The sequence below is a fragment of the Myotis brandtii genome, unplaced genomic scaffold (assembly GCF_000412655.1).
Source record: "Myotis brandtii unplaced genomic scaffold, ASM41265v1 scaffold191, whole genome shotgun sequence".
NCBI lineage: Eukaryota > Metazoa > Chordata > Mammalia > Chiroptera > Vespertilionidae > Myotis > Myotis brandtii.
In genome coordinates, this window is record NW_005357115.1 from 2,338,282 (window position 1) to 2,354,499 (window position 16,218).

Here is a 16,218-nt window from a genome sequence, read left to right on the forward strand (position 1 = left end):
ACTTCATAATGTGTTTTATATATGAGCCATCCTATGTTTGATTTCTAAAATTTGTACCTTTTTTACAAAACACAGATAAAGTATCAATAAGTGAAAGTTAGAAAGAGTATGTAGAAAATGGGAAAATATGCCTAAGAACACTATATTAATGAGGTCTTCTATTAAACCATCCTAATCTATTGTATGTAATATAAACTTCAATGGAATTGAACAAATCATTTTTGAGAAGAAGGTGGTACACACAAACCAACTATTTTTGAAATATTGATTTTTTTCAATTGATCAATCAACAACATATACTGTATGTATGAAATATGCCAGGCTGTGAAGTTGCCAGTAGTGAGAAACACAGGCTTCCTTGAGGAAGTGGCATGAGAAATGAAACATGTAGTTGTGGAAACCCATACTGTTAAATACTGATTTACCACTACTCAGATTTTCTCTTTAATAACTGACAATTTTCAACACTTTAAATCTATAACATACATTTCCCCTATAAATTAGTTATAGAAGATAGCTGAATGAGAGAAATATTTCACATTTCTCTATTTTTAAAATTCTCCAATAAGAAAGAGTCTGGTTTGAATTTCCTTTATAAAACAATTGACTCAGAGCCCTTAATCACCTTTCATTTTCTTAAATAAAGCACAACATAAATCTTTACTATTCCTGACGTTTTGGAGAAGATAGCTGGATAAATGGACATAGTAGAGAAGAGGGAAAAAAATGTTAATTCCTACTCTTTGCTCAAAACAGAGAACCAGAAGTTCAGTTGAGATACTTCCTTAAAAATAAGCAAAACTGCCAACTCTCACTACTTTAGTGTTTACTCTGCCTCCAAGGAGAGAGGAACAGGAGTAAAAGAAGCCCATGGTGGTGCCTGCTGACTCAGACTGGTTTTCCCATCGCTGCTGAAAAGGCAGAGCTGGGTTGCATAACCAAGAAAGCTAAATGGCCAGTCATGGCATTGAAACAGACACTGTGCTTAAGTACTTTTTCATGCTCCAGTAAGTAAGTTGTTAATGGACAGATAACACCATCTTAATCTCTGATACTATTTCATGGAAAAGCAATACAACCAGTCCCAGGGAAGGAGGATTTCAAAATAATAACAAGTGAGGTTAAAAAGTTTAAAGCCAGCTGACTGCATATATGGCTTTGAGTTTAGCATTAACTTTCAGATTGGAATGAGTGTTTGAATAAAAGTTTAACCTTTTAGAAGCAATAGCTATTAAAGAGTGAATAGACAGAAAACCAAAGGTCTTTGTACATGTGTCAAATACCACAAGATTAGATGACATGCCAGGCCAGCCTTTGCTGTTACCACAAGAGGGACACCTTCTGTGGATAGAAATAGACTGAAAGAAAGTGAAGTCTCTTTTATCCATAACCCTCCTCTCCCCTCTCCCCCAAATTCACAGAAAATGCTAGTGAAAGACTGTAAATGCCAGGGAATTGTCACAAGATAGAACTTAAGAGATCAGAGTCCACTAAAATGCTCTTAGGATTGACTTTTGCCATCTCATTTCATAGGATGTGAATGTGCAGGCGAATTCTCTTGAAGCACAGTTCTTAAATTTTGGGGGTTGCTGTTTTTCTGTGAGAGCCCGTTCAGCACGTGGAAGGAATGAACATGTTCCCTTTTAACTGTCAAAAGGGAAGTCTCACATGACAATGTGCTTTTGAACAAAACCAACTGTGTGGTTTGTTTGTTTTTTTGTTAAGTGACCAAAGATTGGGGGGTGGGGGGATGGGGGGTGGAGAAGAAAAAGAAAACCAAACATTTTTGCGCTAAACCATTAATCTCCTCATTCCCATTTTGCTTTCCTCCCACCCAACTCGTCTTCACTTTTAAAGGTTAGTTAAGTTCACAGGCGTTCTTGCCTTCTGTCACTTGGTATTATCTACAGGAGTTTGATTTCTTCACCTGACTGAGACTTTTCAGGACTGTGCTCATGTCTTGGGATTCTCGATATCTTCCCAGAGGAACCACTCACTGTAACATTTCAGAGAAGGTGGAGAGAGGATTCACAGGGCTCTGGGACTGAGCCGTCCATCTGCCAGGAGGTAGTTGCAATGCTGTGTGAGACTATGGTTCTGTGACAGAGGAAGAAGGTTAGGTTTGGAAGGATAAGACTGCTAGAATCCCACAAGATAGTCATGATTATAGAAACAGTAATACTCCAATGATAATAAGTGGCATTGACTGGGCGCTTACTCTGTGGCAGGCATAACATTAAGTGCTTTGCAAACATCTCACGGAACTGTTGCATCAACCTCCTGGGTTGTTAGAATCCTGTTTTACAGAAAGGACATGGAGCTTAGAGCACGAAAAAAAACCGTCTAAGGAACACATTGCTAGTACTTTACAATAGAAACAGAATTAGAAATCAGGTCTGTCTGCTCAGTTTTCCCATCTGTAAAACAAGAATATCATTTTCCTCAAATTTTGCTGGACTTAAATAGTACTACATGAGCCTTGTTAAGTAGAATACACACACACACACACACACACACACACACACACACACACACACACACACAAGTGTTTGTGCTACGGTCAACAGGATATGTCGACCAGGGGCAGATTGGGAAATGTCCTCCTAATACGTAGCAGACAGAGGAGAGTAGGAGGAACTTTTCTTCCCAAGGTCATGGTTCTGCTGCGCCTTTTCACCAACCTGGAATCTCTCCTGACTTTTCTGACATTCAGCATGACTCCTTTAAGATGCCAGAACAGCCTTTCTAGTCTGCTGGTAAGAGGACTGCAGCACAGTTCTGGAAGGGGAAGTGGGGTGAAGATTCAGTTTCACTTTGGGGTTAGGACACTGCTTGGTGAAAGGCAGAGGACAGAAGACAGCTTGAGGGCAGAGAACAGACAGACCCAGTCCTCTCTCTTGAGACAGAGGCGGAACTTAACTCTCAGGTCTCAGCTCCAACAAGAGCCATTAAATGGCTTCCTGGCAAACTTCAGTGGGGTTAGTCTTTGAACATGGAAAGAATCAGAGCATGTGTTGGCAGAATTCTCCCATAGGAACAATCCCAAAACTGTAGCCAATAAAACACTTCTCTAAATCTCCAAGGAGCCAGTACAGTAGCACCTTATTAAAAAGCCAGTTTTCAGATTGTGTAGCCCAATGTGAAGTGAGGAAACTCAATCACCTTCACCTGATAGTACACTTCTTTTTTAAAAATTTATTTACTATTGATTGTGGTAAAATACACATGACATGAAACTTACTATCTTAACCATTTCAAGTGTACAGTTCAGTGGTATCAAGGATATTCATATTCTTGTGCAACCATCACCACTATCCGTTTCCAGACCTAATTTGCAGTAACATGGATGAAACTGAAGGACGTCATGCTAAGTGAAATAAGCCAGACACAGGGAAAAAATGCATAATCTCACTTACATGTGGAATCTCAAAAACAAAAAACAACAAAAACCAAAAAAAAAAGCCAAATAAAAAAACCAAACTCAAAGAAGAAGAGATCAGACTTGTGGTTACCAGCGGCAAAAGGTAGGGGGAGGAGGAACTAGAGGAAGGTGGTGAAAAGATTAAACTTCCAGTTATAGGATAAGTAACTACTAGGATGTAAAGTACATGGTGACCATAGCTGACACAGCTGTATGACATATAGGAAAGTTGTTAAGAAAGGAAATCCTAAGAGCTCTCATCACAAGGAGAAACAATTGTTTTCTTTTTTCTTTCCTTTTTATTGCATATTTATGAAATGATGGATGTTAGCTGAATCTATTGTGGTAATCATTTCACAATATATGTAAGTCAAACCATTATGCTGTATATCTTAAACTTATACCGTGATATATGTCAATTATTTCTTAATCAAACTGGGAGAAATAAACCCCACTGAATTCACTGTAACACAGAGTAGAATGGTGGTCACCAAAGACAGGGAAAAGGTGAGTTAAAAAAGAGAAAAAAAGTAGAAAGAAATAGAAAATGGTTGCTAAGGGCTAAGGGAAGAGGGACATTTCTAACATTTTACATTGTGCCATTATCTGTGTGCTAAAAACAAACAGAAAATTGTTTTTCCCTTTGCCTACCAAGGCATATTCATGAAAACTTTGGTAACATTAAATATGTATAAGCTTTTCTTCCACCAAGAAACTGCCAAAATTGTGTGGACATTTTACTTATATGCAAGGAAAATATGCATTATTTCAACATCATCCATCACTTAGAATGTGCAATCACATATTTATAAGGGCAGATGCGATGTGTTTGACTTTAAAACATATGGCTCATTGGAAAGCCTGGAGGTTTCTTGTTATTGTGTTAACCTTTGACTATAGATACAGATTCTGAACAAAGACTTTAGTATTTTGGAATGTAATAACTACAGAATAATTTTATTGTGAACTTTTAGAATCTTCATTTATTCTTTTAATATTCCCTGATTGTTTTTTCTAAATCTGTCACTCATATTTGGAATGTATAAACTATGCTTCTTTTTATAAACACAAATATATTAACTTATTCCAGACTGATTAGAATCTGCTAGATACCTAGCATTCCAATAGTGTTGAGGAAACAAAGATGAGTATCTTTTTGGTACTTAATGACTCTTCAGTAAATAAAAAATTCTGTGTGAACGCTGAAGGTGCAAAGGTGAATATAACATAATATTTTGAGATGATTTGTTGAGCGTGGGAAGGAGTCATGGAATCACAACTACCTGTTCAGATAACTAGGGATGTCTAAGGATAAAACTCAAAATGGGAGACATCTGATGTCAGTTTGATAAAGACATTGAACAAAAATTATTAATAACATCATAGAAAAGAAGCAAAAATTACAAAGCACAGTAAAACTTTATGATGACTAACATCTGGTTGGAACATATGGGCAAAAGTACTAATCATATTATAGTGTAACATATGCATTAAACTAGATACAGGGCGAGAATATCTACAAATAAGAAACAATAAGGAATTGGTAAGGGATATTTTCTCACATCTGGACTTGAAAAGCCTGCCATTCAGTATACTTCCTACCAAATTTATATTTCATCAGTATAAGAATGTGAAAATAATAAGCCCAATGTAAAACTACAGGGCAGGGCAAGAGTTGTTTGTACAGAACATAATACAATAATTAATAAATAATAGTACAAGAATAAACCTTGCGTTTCACATACTCACAAATGTAAACCTACTTTTGCTACACCCTGTATAGAATTTCTCTTTCGAAGTTGTAAGGCTCAAAGACAAACCAACATAAAATAGGGTTAAGGTTTTATAAGATTATCTGTGCTTCTCCTGTGCATAAAATTTAACAGTTGTGAGGGACCTTTGTTGATCATTCAATTCCAGCTCTTATTTTATGGTCGAGGAAGCTTAGATCCAGAAAATGAAAATAAATTTACTAAGAGCACAAATCTGAGAGTTGGAGAACCAAGCCTAGACTCCAGTTCTCCCTCCATCAAAACACAACGATCTTGTCAATGGACAACCAAACAGTAGCTCTGTTCTGTCTCTGTATGGGGTTTTCTCATTTTTCATTCTCCTTCTCTCAACTTTTTTTTTTAACACTTGATACTTTTCCTCTTTTTACAGCTTTGAGAAACTTAAGGTCAGACCCGATCTATCAAAATGTAAGCGCCTTCTCCCCTCTACAGGCCTTTAAAATCACTACAATAAAATATTTGAGTCACTTGGCCCAAATTCTAATAACAAAAGAATCTGACATGTCTAGCTATCCCACTGCCTTTTGGTGACTCATCCATTTAGCTTGTAATTTATTTTAGGGACCTGGACATTTTTGTCCTCAATCCAACAGTTTTTTGGAAAAACGTTTTAAAATAAGCTTTCCTTTTCAAAGAGGAAACACAAGCATAAGAAATTGCTTTTGAGGCTAAATAAATCATAAATATAATATGTAAAGCCAAGTAGGACCTTGAGATTACTTAGTTTTATCTTCTCTTTGGCTGGTGTTCAGAAAAATTCATGTCATTCATTCATGAATGTAATTTGTGTCAGACATTGGCAGAGCTGCTTCGCCTTGGTGATCTCAGCTGTGTGTTTCTTTTAAAGGAGAATATAGAGGTAAAAAAGGGGGGGGGAATAAAGGGGAACTCTTTGTCATGTATCCTGTTTTTATGCTCTATCATCAATTATTCCATTTGGCCACTCCTCCCCCAAATAAGTGAAGTCTATATTATTATCATTCAATTACAAATGAAGAACTGAATCTAAAACTGAAGTGAAACATCATACTGCTGGGAGTATGAGCGCAAGTCTGATATTAGATTTGTGAATTTTGTATTCTGTTTAGATTTGTGAATTTTGTATAAAGTTGAAAAGTTATATATCAGTTGATAGACAACTTTATGATTTTTCATAGACATGCTTTCTCTTAGCGTTCATGATAATAAAAGCTGCCAGTTTGTGTGATGAGTATCCAAGTCACAACATATCGTGGTCAGAGCATAGATTTTAATGTCAGATGGACATACATTCAAATTCTGGCATGTCTGCTTACAATGTAGTAGCTCAACAAATGATAGACCTGTTAATAATACTTATTATTCTCTCTATGCCTGAAAGTAAAGCATCATTGGAGGTCAACATATTTTATATTCATTGTGTAGGAGAACAGAAAAGGGCCCAAGTTCAGGACATTCTCTTAGAGTGTGTTTTTATTTCTTTTTTGATTATGCCTCCTTATTTCTGCATCAGATGACAATGACTAGGACAACTTATGTAAAATGATAAGCAATATCAAGAACAAAGAGTGGGTGTAGGAACAAATCACAGATGTATCAGTTGGTGAGTGAAAAGCCAACATGTACAATGAAAACCTCCTTATAAGTCTGTTACTTCATTGTCTCAGGCAACTTTTGACCATGAACTTTATAGCAAGAAGGCATTCCAGGGTTATGAAATACAACTTCCTCAGAGGAAACAGAGGTCTGGAGAAGATTAGTGACTTGCTAACTATTTGCTTTGTGACAGAATTGGAACTTGGAGCCAAGACTTAGGATTTTGAGTGTAGTTGTTTACCTTTTTGTTTCTACACATTGAAACTGGTGCTTGTTTAAAGACATACCTCCTTTGTTAACAGGGTTAGTCTTTGCCACAAAGGACTCTCTGATTGATTATTCAGTTGTTAGATGCCAGAAATTATTCATTTCTCAAATAGTATGATTTATCCTTTTTTAAAAAATAAAAGCAGACTCATTCAGGGACTACATTTGAAGAGCTTTGGAGAAAATTCTTTCCACAGAGAAATTGTGAGGCACCCAACCCTTACTCATGATCATTTTATTCTCACTGGTAGGAAACACTTTGATTCTAATAAATGGACTAATACAAAGCCTAAATCAAGTTTTAGAATCCATTAAAATTTTTAGATGTTATCTAAGTGGCATTCCATATTGCTCTAAATAAACAGATTACTTGACTAGGTATACTTGGCATATTCGCTTGTATACACTGGTAAACTGAGACAAGCTTACAGATCTGAAGAGAGGCATGACACCAGTGGTGTGTAGTACTGTGTGAATAAGATAAAATTTATAAAAGTAATATCCAAAAGGATTTCAGAACTATGTGAAGAGAGAAAATACTGCTTTATGGCAAGTATTTTGAACAGTTGAATCAAGATCTGGATAATGTTGCTAAAAATGCTAATAGAAGCTTCTTGCTATCACCACGTGCTATTTTCCCCTTTATCACCAGATAAACCAGTGTTTGATTTTTAAAAAGTTATTCTCAGAATATTTGTGAATATTGAAAGGTAAAATAATTAAAAAGAGAGTATTTCACTAAAAGAGAAAGATTCCAACTACCCTCTCTTCTGTGCAAGTCCTCTCACTCTGAGGCTGGTGAGGTTGACAGCATTTGGGATCAGAGAGTCTGGATAACCTTATAATAAATAGACTGTGAATCATGGAGTTAATCAACCCCCAGAGCCCACGCCCCCTTCAACATGGGAGTGAGTAGTGTTAAAAAAAATCTGTTTATAAGTTAATCAGGTAGACCTTAGAATGTAAAGGACAAATAGGATTCTTAAAATTGTCTTAACAGTTTGGAGCTAAAAGAGGAAGGGATAGATGCCCCAACCCCAGCTTGGGGCATGTGGGAGACAAAAAGAAAACATAACTCCTTAGAGTACATTTTCTTCTAGTTCTTCATCCAATGAGAATCATTTTGACTTATTCATTTTGCTATTCAATAAACATTTATGGACTATACCCACTGTATGTCAGACACTATGCCAAACCATTCATATATCAGGATGAGTAAGATAAGTTCATGACCCCCAAGTTGCTTAGCATCTATAGAGGAGGCAGAAAAATACATGTTGACAGTACTAGGTAGTATCATGAAGATGTGTACAGGGTGCAGTAGGAGCATAAAGGAGACTATAAATCAGAATTGGATTATGGGCAGGAGAGAGTCACAGAGAGAATGGTTCTTACATTGAGTCTTACAATAGCAGTAGCATTTGCCAAGTGAAAAGAGAACAGAAACAAGAAAGCAGGTAATGAAAAAGGAGATCCGAGTCACTCTTGACTACTATAGTGCATCATAAATAGTTTGGTAAAGTTGGGACAAAGAATGTATATTGGGAAATAGAGAGGGACAAGCTTAGGGACATAGGCAGGGCTACAATTTCAAGGGTCTCTGGTAATAAGCTAATGATTTAGGATTTTATCCTGAAAGTTATAGGGATTTATTAAAAAAATTTTACAGATGAGTATGCCTGATCAAAATTGTGTATTAGCAAGATCACTTTGGCAAAAGAGTGAAGAACAGTTGGTGGAAGGCCATGTTTTATCATGCTATTGCAATCACTCATGTAATAAATTATAAAAAGCAGTGGTAACAGATATGATAGACTTTCAGGAGGTATGACTATAAGATTTCAGGACTTATTTGTTGTGGGAAGACAACAAGTCAAGGAAAAAAGTCTAAATTGCCTTTTTGCAGTAGGTTAAACAAAGAATTAGGTAAACCAAAACAGTTGGTCAGGTGGATAGTAAAATGATGAGTTTAAATTTGAACATATTAAGTATGAGTCAGGGGATCTGCAAAAATGGACTGAACAAAGAATTGGATGTAAACATTAGTAATGGGAAACTAAAGTCAAAAATAAAAGTGATAGTAAAACAGTATTCAGCTTCTCTAAATTTGTTCAGGTTGCTTTGCAAAAATAAATTACATTCTAATGAATGAAAATGTCTTTAAAAAGAGTGCTGAACAAACCAGTAGTTTCTGAGGAACCCTGGAGATTGAAAGAGGAGACATAAGATTGTAAATAAGCAAACATACCCTCAATGTTCAGAGTCAAATCAGCCTAACCTCATACCATTAAGGGATCTTAAACTAGCCCAACAGAGAAATGCTGTTGGCACATGAGTTCTGACCATCATCAGGGTAATTTGCATAACTACACAAAGGTGATTTGTACAAAAATGGAGAAATATGAACTGACTGCAATTAAATAGAATCCTTACTAAACAACTGTGCTCAAAGATTGCTGACTTGGATGGATAAAATGTGAGAGGTGTTCTGCCTGGTTCTATCTTTGCCTTTGGCCGAATCCTTTGTCAGAGGATTGGAAGAAGATATAAAGCCATTCTCATTACATTTGCAATAGATATCAAAGTTGAATAATGAAAACAGGCTGGGTGACATTTGGGACCCACAAAGATCTTAAAAGGTGACATTTAATAGTGTTGGGTCTCCAGGTCCTGCACCTGGTGCCCTCAAAATTACTTGCAAAGTACTCCTTGGCTGACTTTTGGCTCTCAATCCCCCTCAATACATCAACTGATTAAATAATAAAATACAGAAACCAGTGCACATTCAAAGATGAGTTTTTAGGCATTAAAGTACGCAGGAATTCGCATGCATGTCATAAGAGAAACCACTAAAGGAACTGGAATCATAGAGAAAGTTTAAGAAAAATATAGTAATTGCTGGTCTTCAGAGACTTCAAGGGATGTCAGTTGGAATAATATATGGTGACAGAAGATGATTTGTGGTGGGCACACCATGCACTATACAGATCAAGTATCATAGAAAGGTACATTTGAAACCTATATGATCTTATTAACCAATGTTGACCCAATAAATGTAATAAAAAAGAATTATGTTCTATATAATCATAAAAACTAGAACTATGATAACTGGATCAGAGAAGTTACCTTCCTCAGTTAATGTCAGTGATGCATTTGCCCATGGTAGAGTGGGTCATAACGGACTTGGGAGCCAGATTTGTCCAGCTCTCCTATTTAAGAGCTGTGTGACCTCGGGCAGATTTACTTAGCTCCTCTCAGCCTCCTTTTTCTCATCTGAGGATCTAGCTATAAGGCTATTGCCAAGATTTAATGGGTTAACATATGTAAAAGCATAGAAAAAAGTGACTGGCACATGGATATTGCTTTATGTGTTAGCTATCATTATTATTAGTAGTTTTGGGGCATAGAAGGTAATCCACTATCCCACCAAGAAAATATTAGGTAAGAGAAGAAATTTAAAGTGGTATTCTTTAAGCAGCTTTAAATTTTTTATGGATCATTTGTAAGCCAATGTCAAGAAGTTGGTGAAAGTTCCCAAGTGTTCTGGTTGCTGGCTTGCCCACACTACTCCCATCAGAGTGTATGGGAAGTCAGCTGCCAGCAATAGCCTCCACCCTAGGGCCCAGGGCAAGTTTCTGACAAGGTTAGTTATTGCTTCCATTTCTGAGCTCATCTTCTTGCCTTCATATGTCACATACTTTAGTTTGCCTTCTCCATACATGTCCCTGGCTTCTGCATCAGTGGCAATTCAGAATCTGTTTTTTGTTTTGTTTTCTGACCTACTGTCCTTGACGCTCATCCTGACTCTTTACTGGAGGAGAAGGAGAGGGCACCAAGAAACTACTTTTTAAAATTCCCAGCATAAACTGAAGCCCATAGAACCACAAAAACAAAGTAAATATTAGATTTTCATGGAAAAACAGGAAAAGGCTTCTTTGTCTCTCCAGGAGATCAGAACAACCTTGACGTTTAGGAAGCAGCTAAATCAGGGTGACACTGTTTCTAAATGGTGGTTTGAAATTCCCCACACCACTGAGTTATCACCCAGAAATCTAACTAAAATTTCTCAATAACATCCTGGAATCACATTCATCACCTGTTCCACTCTATCCCTGAGCCATGCTTTTCATTACTCCTTATATTGAGTTCATTGGAAGGCTGGAGTCATCAGATATTATCTCCTTGAAAAACTAAAATCTATGAAACACTGCATATCATAAACAGTGCTTAGATATTCTTAAGGCAGTTTAGCTTATTAAAAACTCCAAGAACTCCTTCAGTAAAGAATCAACTTACCTGGATTTAATATAGTAATCCCTAGTTTATTCTTTCATAGAATTATTTTAGTCTATAGCCCATTAAATATGTTATAAATCTAATATTTGGTGAGTTTGTTAGCTATTAATTTTAGCTGCTTTTCTTTGAACACCTACAAAGTACTCATTTATTCTTGAAAACAGCCCTTTAAGTAGGGCAAGCATATGTCCCAGTTTGCCTGGAACAATTGCTATTGATCCAGAGTAATTATTATGCTCAAAAATGTTCCAGTTACCAATAATATAGACACTTGACCTGTAAGATATATGTTATTATCACCTCTGGGATAATAATACCCCCCAATAGCATGGGGTATATTGAAAAAAGTAACTGTCCTTGCCTGGACCCTATCAGCATATTTAGTCCATTGGAGTGTGGTGTGGACATCACTCACCCTAAATGATGCTAATGTGAAGTTAGAGTTGAGAACGTGGCTCATCTCAGGGGGAGAAGTCAATAAGAACTTTCTTTTTCTCCTCAGTAGCACTAAGTGCCATAGAAATTTGTCCCCCTTTATATACCTTAAAACTACTTTAAAATTTTTTCTGCCATGAAAGTTCCTTCTAATATCTTGCCATGACATGAAAATACCATGTAACTTTAACATTGAGAAATTGGAAGAGGTGCAGCTTGGGAGATCAGTTCTGATCAGAAAACCACATGATCTGGATTGTTGGGAAGCTTTACCTTCCAATGACCGACCTTAGAGACAGTAGTAGCCTCTCTGGCTTTCAAACTCCTCACCTGTACAATATCCTAGTCTCATGCCTTCTGTTATTTTTAAAGTTCTTAAAAATCTTCAGTGGGTTGTCTGAGTGTTCCACAGTTTATAAACACCCGAGTAAGATTCATTTTACATAAAATTCCCAAAGGTATTTTCAAAAAAGAGTAACCAAAGCTATCATTGAAACTTAATGACTTTTCCTGTGGGCTAAAATTTTCCATCCCTATGGACGAGTAAGTCTCTACTCTTACTTTTCATACAAATTTCTCCCCCAATATTCAGGGATATTGTTTCACATCAAAGTCCCTAAAAATACTTGCTCCTCCTGCTTATTGACCAGGCCCAGGACTGGTCCTATTTATAGACAGAAGCCTTCAATTTGTACTCTATGGTCTTAGGATAAATTTTAAGCTTTTCTATCATTCTTGACCACCATGAATTTGATTCATTCTCAGCTAACTGTAGCACAGATAGTACAATCAAGTCACTTTTTTTTCACATAAGACTGTCACTACTTACAATTCTCTTATCAAAATGTGATACCTTCTAGATTTTCTACATGTATAGTCATAACTAAATGCTTAAGAAGTCCTGAGTTGAAAGGTCAAATAGCTTGATTGTCACTTTTTTCTATAGATGTTGACAAACTGTATCTAGAAAAATAGCAGTAAGTCACTATGTCTTTTATTATGCTTATTAAACATTTTTGCTAAAGAAAAACAGCAACAGGCATTTGTCATGAGTACACACTTGAAATGTACTTGGCAGCAAGCAAATGAGAAAATGCTCTATGATGTCATATGCGCATTGCACCTGATCACAAATACTAGTGACATAATTTAAAAAATAATCTTTTATGTGTTGAAAGTGCCAAAATCATGCTGTGCTGTTCCTTTTGGAAAGCTGGTTGGTATATAGTGTTTAATGAAGTATTTTCAAACCATCCTTTTGTTAGGCTTGTTCCACTTTTGCTAAAGTTACGATAGCTTGCCTCTGTTAGTTTGTTTTGTTTTTTTTTAAAAAAAGGTATCACTTATTCTCTCTCTCTTTCTCTCTCTCTCTCTCTATCTCTCAGATATGGAATTAGTATTTTTAAATAAAGTAAAATAGCCTATTTTAGAGATGTGAAAAGGTTAAGTGCAAATGTGTTATTAATGTAATGTGTTGTTGGCATAAATAGACTAGAAAGGAAAAGGAATATTTTGATAAAAACATCCATACTTTATTATTTTAGTAATAATGTATTATGATGAAAATACAACCATGTTTTTTTTTTCCTGCCACTTTTTTGGTATAATGGCACATTGCAACTTGAAGGAAACTACCACATAACTAAAGTCATTTCATGTATATCCCTTAAGTGAATTGCCTTTCCCAGCTATCTAATTTACCCAATAAAAATTTTGTTGGTCAGTATTACAAACATTTTATTATTTTCTTACAGTCGTTTATTCATCATTTTCCATGTCACGTTTTGTCATCATGGAAGGAAAAATCACATTCAATTTTTCTTTCTTTTTCCCCACTCATGCTCTAGCATAAAATTGAAAACTTTTAGTTAAATGAATAGTTGGTTCAAATACTACTTGAAATATAGACACAGTATTCTCAACAAGAGAAATCTTGAATTTAAATTCCATTATCTTGTATAAAATATATTTTAATTAAATCTTGGAAACACACACACATTTCATAGGTATGACTTGTGATATTTTCCCCTTGGTTTTTGTATTTGCAGGCGTTCTCAGATCTTGCTTACAATTTTAAAAGATCTGCTTTAATTATCTAATTATTACAATATGGTGATGAACTGGAGTAGCATTTCAAGTGTAATTGATATGATTTGGCTAGCTTAACCAGTATTGCAGAAAACAGAGGAGAGGCAGATAGGTACTAGTATTGTTCTTGCCTTCCTATTCATACTTCTCCTTCAGATCCCTGAGCCATGCAGCTTGTTATTCTGCCACAATCTGCTATTGCCAAAACATCCCTGACAACAGAACTATGATAACTGCTGCAAAATTTTCTCCTCAACTTCCCAAGTGTTCAGTCATGAACAAAACAAGAAAGCCAGAAAATGTGAAAGGTACTGAAAGTCCAGTGCCTACAGCTGGTTTCAGCAATTGCAACTTGCGTAAGACCCCATGTTTGTGAAAGAAACCCAGGAATCTTTGAACAGGATGTAATCAACCTCCGATCTGCTGAGAAACACTGCAAAAATGACTTCAGCTGCCAAAAATAATAATGTCGTTTACAAGCAGCTTCTCCTATGTCTAAGGAAGAACTAGCCACCCAGGAGTGCGTGCTGGCTTTGGAGGAGCGAAAGAAGAAAGGGGCAAAATCTACCTCCCCCCACTTTCAAATACACACTATCAGAACCCACTGGAAGCTGTGGCCCATTCCAGAGGTGCTGGCAACATCGAGGGACATTCATATCCACAAAAATTCTGAACGGTAAGTGACCCTGGACAACGGGATTATATTTGGCAACAATTCTGTGCTGTCACTTTCCCTCTGTAACCAAGCTGCCCTGTCTCATGTTAAATTCCTTAGTCACGAACCCCAACCCAAATCTTTCCTCCTTTCTTTTTCTGCACCCTGCCTTCCCCTCCCCTCTCCCCCACCCCCAAATAAAAATATATTATCTGGCAGCTTCCCTTAAGGGACATCAAGAGCTTAGGAGGGAATATTCACGAATGCTCCTTCAGATAACTTCCATCACAAAGCCCTGCACCTACCTCGGCAAGCCTGGCTGCGGGGTCCGCATGGGCTGGATGTGAAAAAAGACCCGGTGTGATGGCTTCTCCAAATTTACCAGAAAGAAGGGACCTGGGATGCTTGTCCTTTAAGTGTCTCTAAACATGGTTTGCATAGCTGGATCTCTGCTTATCTGTGCCTTTCGGCTTTCGCTTCCATACATGGATCTGCTCCCAACAGTAACTCCAAGCTGTCGAAAAGAAGCTATCTGGCAGCTCCCCGCTTCATCCAACACATGGATGATAAAAATACACATATAGAGATCCTTCCAGCCAGGCCCGCTTCTCGCCCCACCACTGCCGCTGTGCCTTTTTGCAAATACCCTTTTCAGATCGACATTTCTCCTCTCCACACATTTAGAGAACTACCGGTTTCTATCTGATTCCCACAAAAGGATTTCAGGATAGGGGTTTGCTTAGCTTTTTGAAAACAGAATATGATTACAGTCCCAGAATCTTCATCCTTAAAGATTTTAGCAGTACGTTATGCATGGGACCCAAGAAATGTTTAGTGAATGAATGAACATATAAATGAATGGCTGAGCAAATGGATGACATTGTACGAGAATAAATAAAAACATAATGTATTCACTTAATTAGGAATAGTTGTTGACACTCTGGATTATTTGTCTTAAAGGATAAGGTAGCAGCAGAAGGTCAAAGTAATCAAAATATCTAAAAGAAAAGGAGAGGCCGGGTTCTTATTTCAACAACTTCTCATTTAGGATATTGTGGCAGTACTTATTAAGTAAGCTATCATAGAGTATATGGTTTAAAATTTAGAAAACGTGATTTTTAATGTAAAGAATGTAAACCCGAATAGAATATTAATTGCTACACTTGTTAAGTGTCAGTGATACTTTAAATGACACATGACTATGACCTACATTTTAAGATGGGGGAGGAGAAGGGGTGATGAATCCTGCTCTGTATAGTAGGTGAGAGGTACTCCCTCAGGGGTTGCCCAAACTCTGCTTAGCTTTCCAGGTCCTTTGTAATTTTGCTTCTCAGTTTTTAATTTTACCTTTCTCTCTCTTTTTAAATTTGTTGTTACTCAGTGTAACAAGAGGTCAAAATATGGAGAGAGAGAAAGAAGGGTAATTTTCAAATAATATATTTCCATTGGTAAATTTTTCTCAAAATCATGTTTAAACTTTTGTAGAGTTTCTCATCTTGAAGAAGAAAAAAAGAAATTTGAGGCATATGGGCACAATTCATTTTAGTGTACTGAAATAAAATTAGTTTACTTAAAAAATTTCAGAGGGAAAAAAGGAGGGATAGACAAAACAAGACTTGCGAAATAATAATTGTTACCAGGAAACAATAGGGGTTCATTATAGTATCCTTTCTACTTGGTGTATATTT

General features: G+C 36.5%; 1 protein-coding gene across 4 annotated transcripts in view; it reads right to left on the reverse strand.

Annotated features, from left to right (window-relative positions):
• Positions 1-15,065, reverse strand: part of SLC8A1 (solute carrier family 8 (sodium/calcium exchanger), member 1) — a 355,239-nt gene extending 340,174 nt beyond the window's left edge. For 3 of the 4 annotated variants that reach the window (XM_014538446.1, XM_014538444.1, XM_014538441.1), the window contains exon 1: positions 14,836-15,065. The gene's annotated coding sequence lies outside the window, so the exon portion shown is untranslated. The remainder of the gene's footprint in view (positions 1-14,835) is intronic. The other variant, XM_014538447.1, reaches the window with a different exon arrangement.
• Between the last annotated feature and the right edge of the window lie 1,153 nt (positions 15,066-16,218).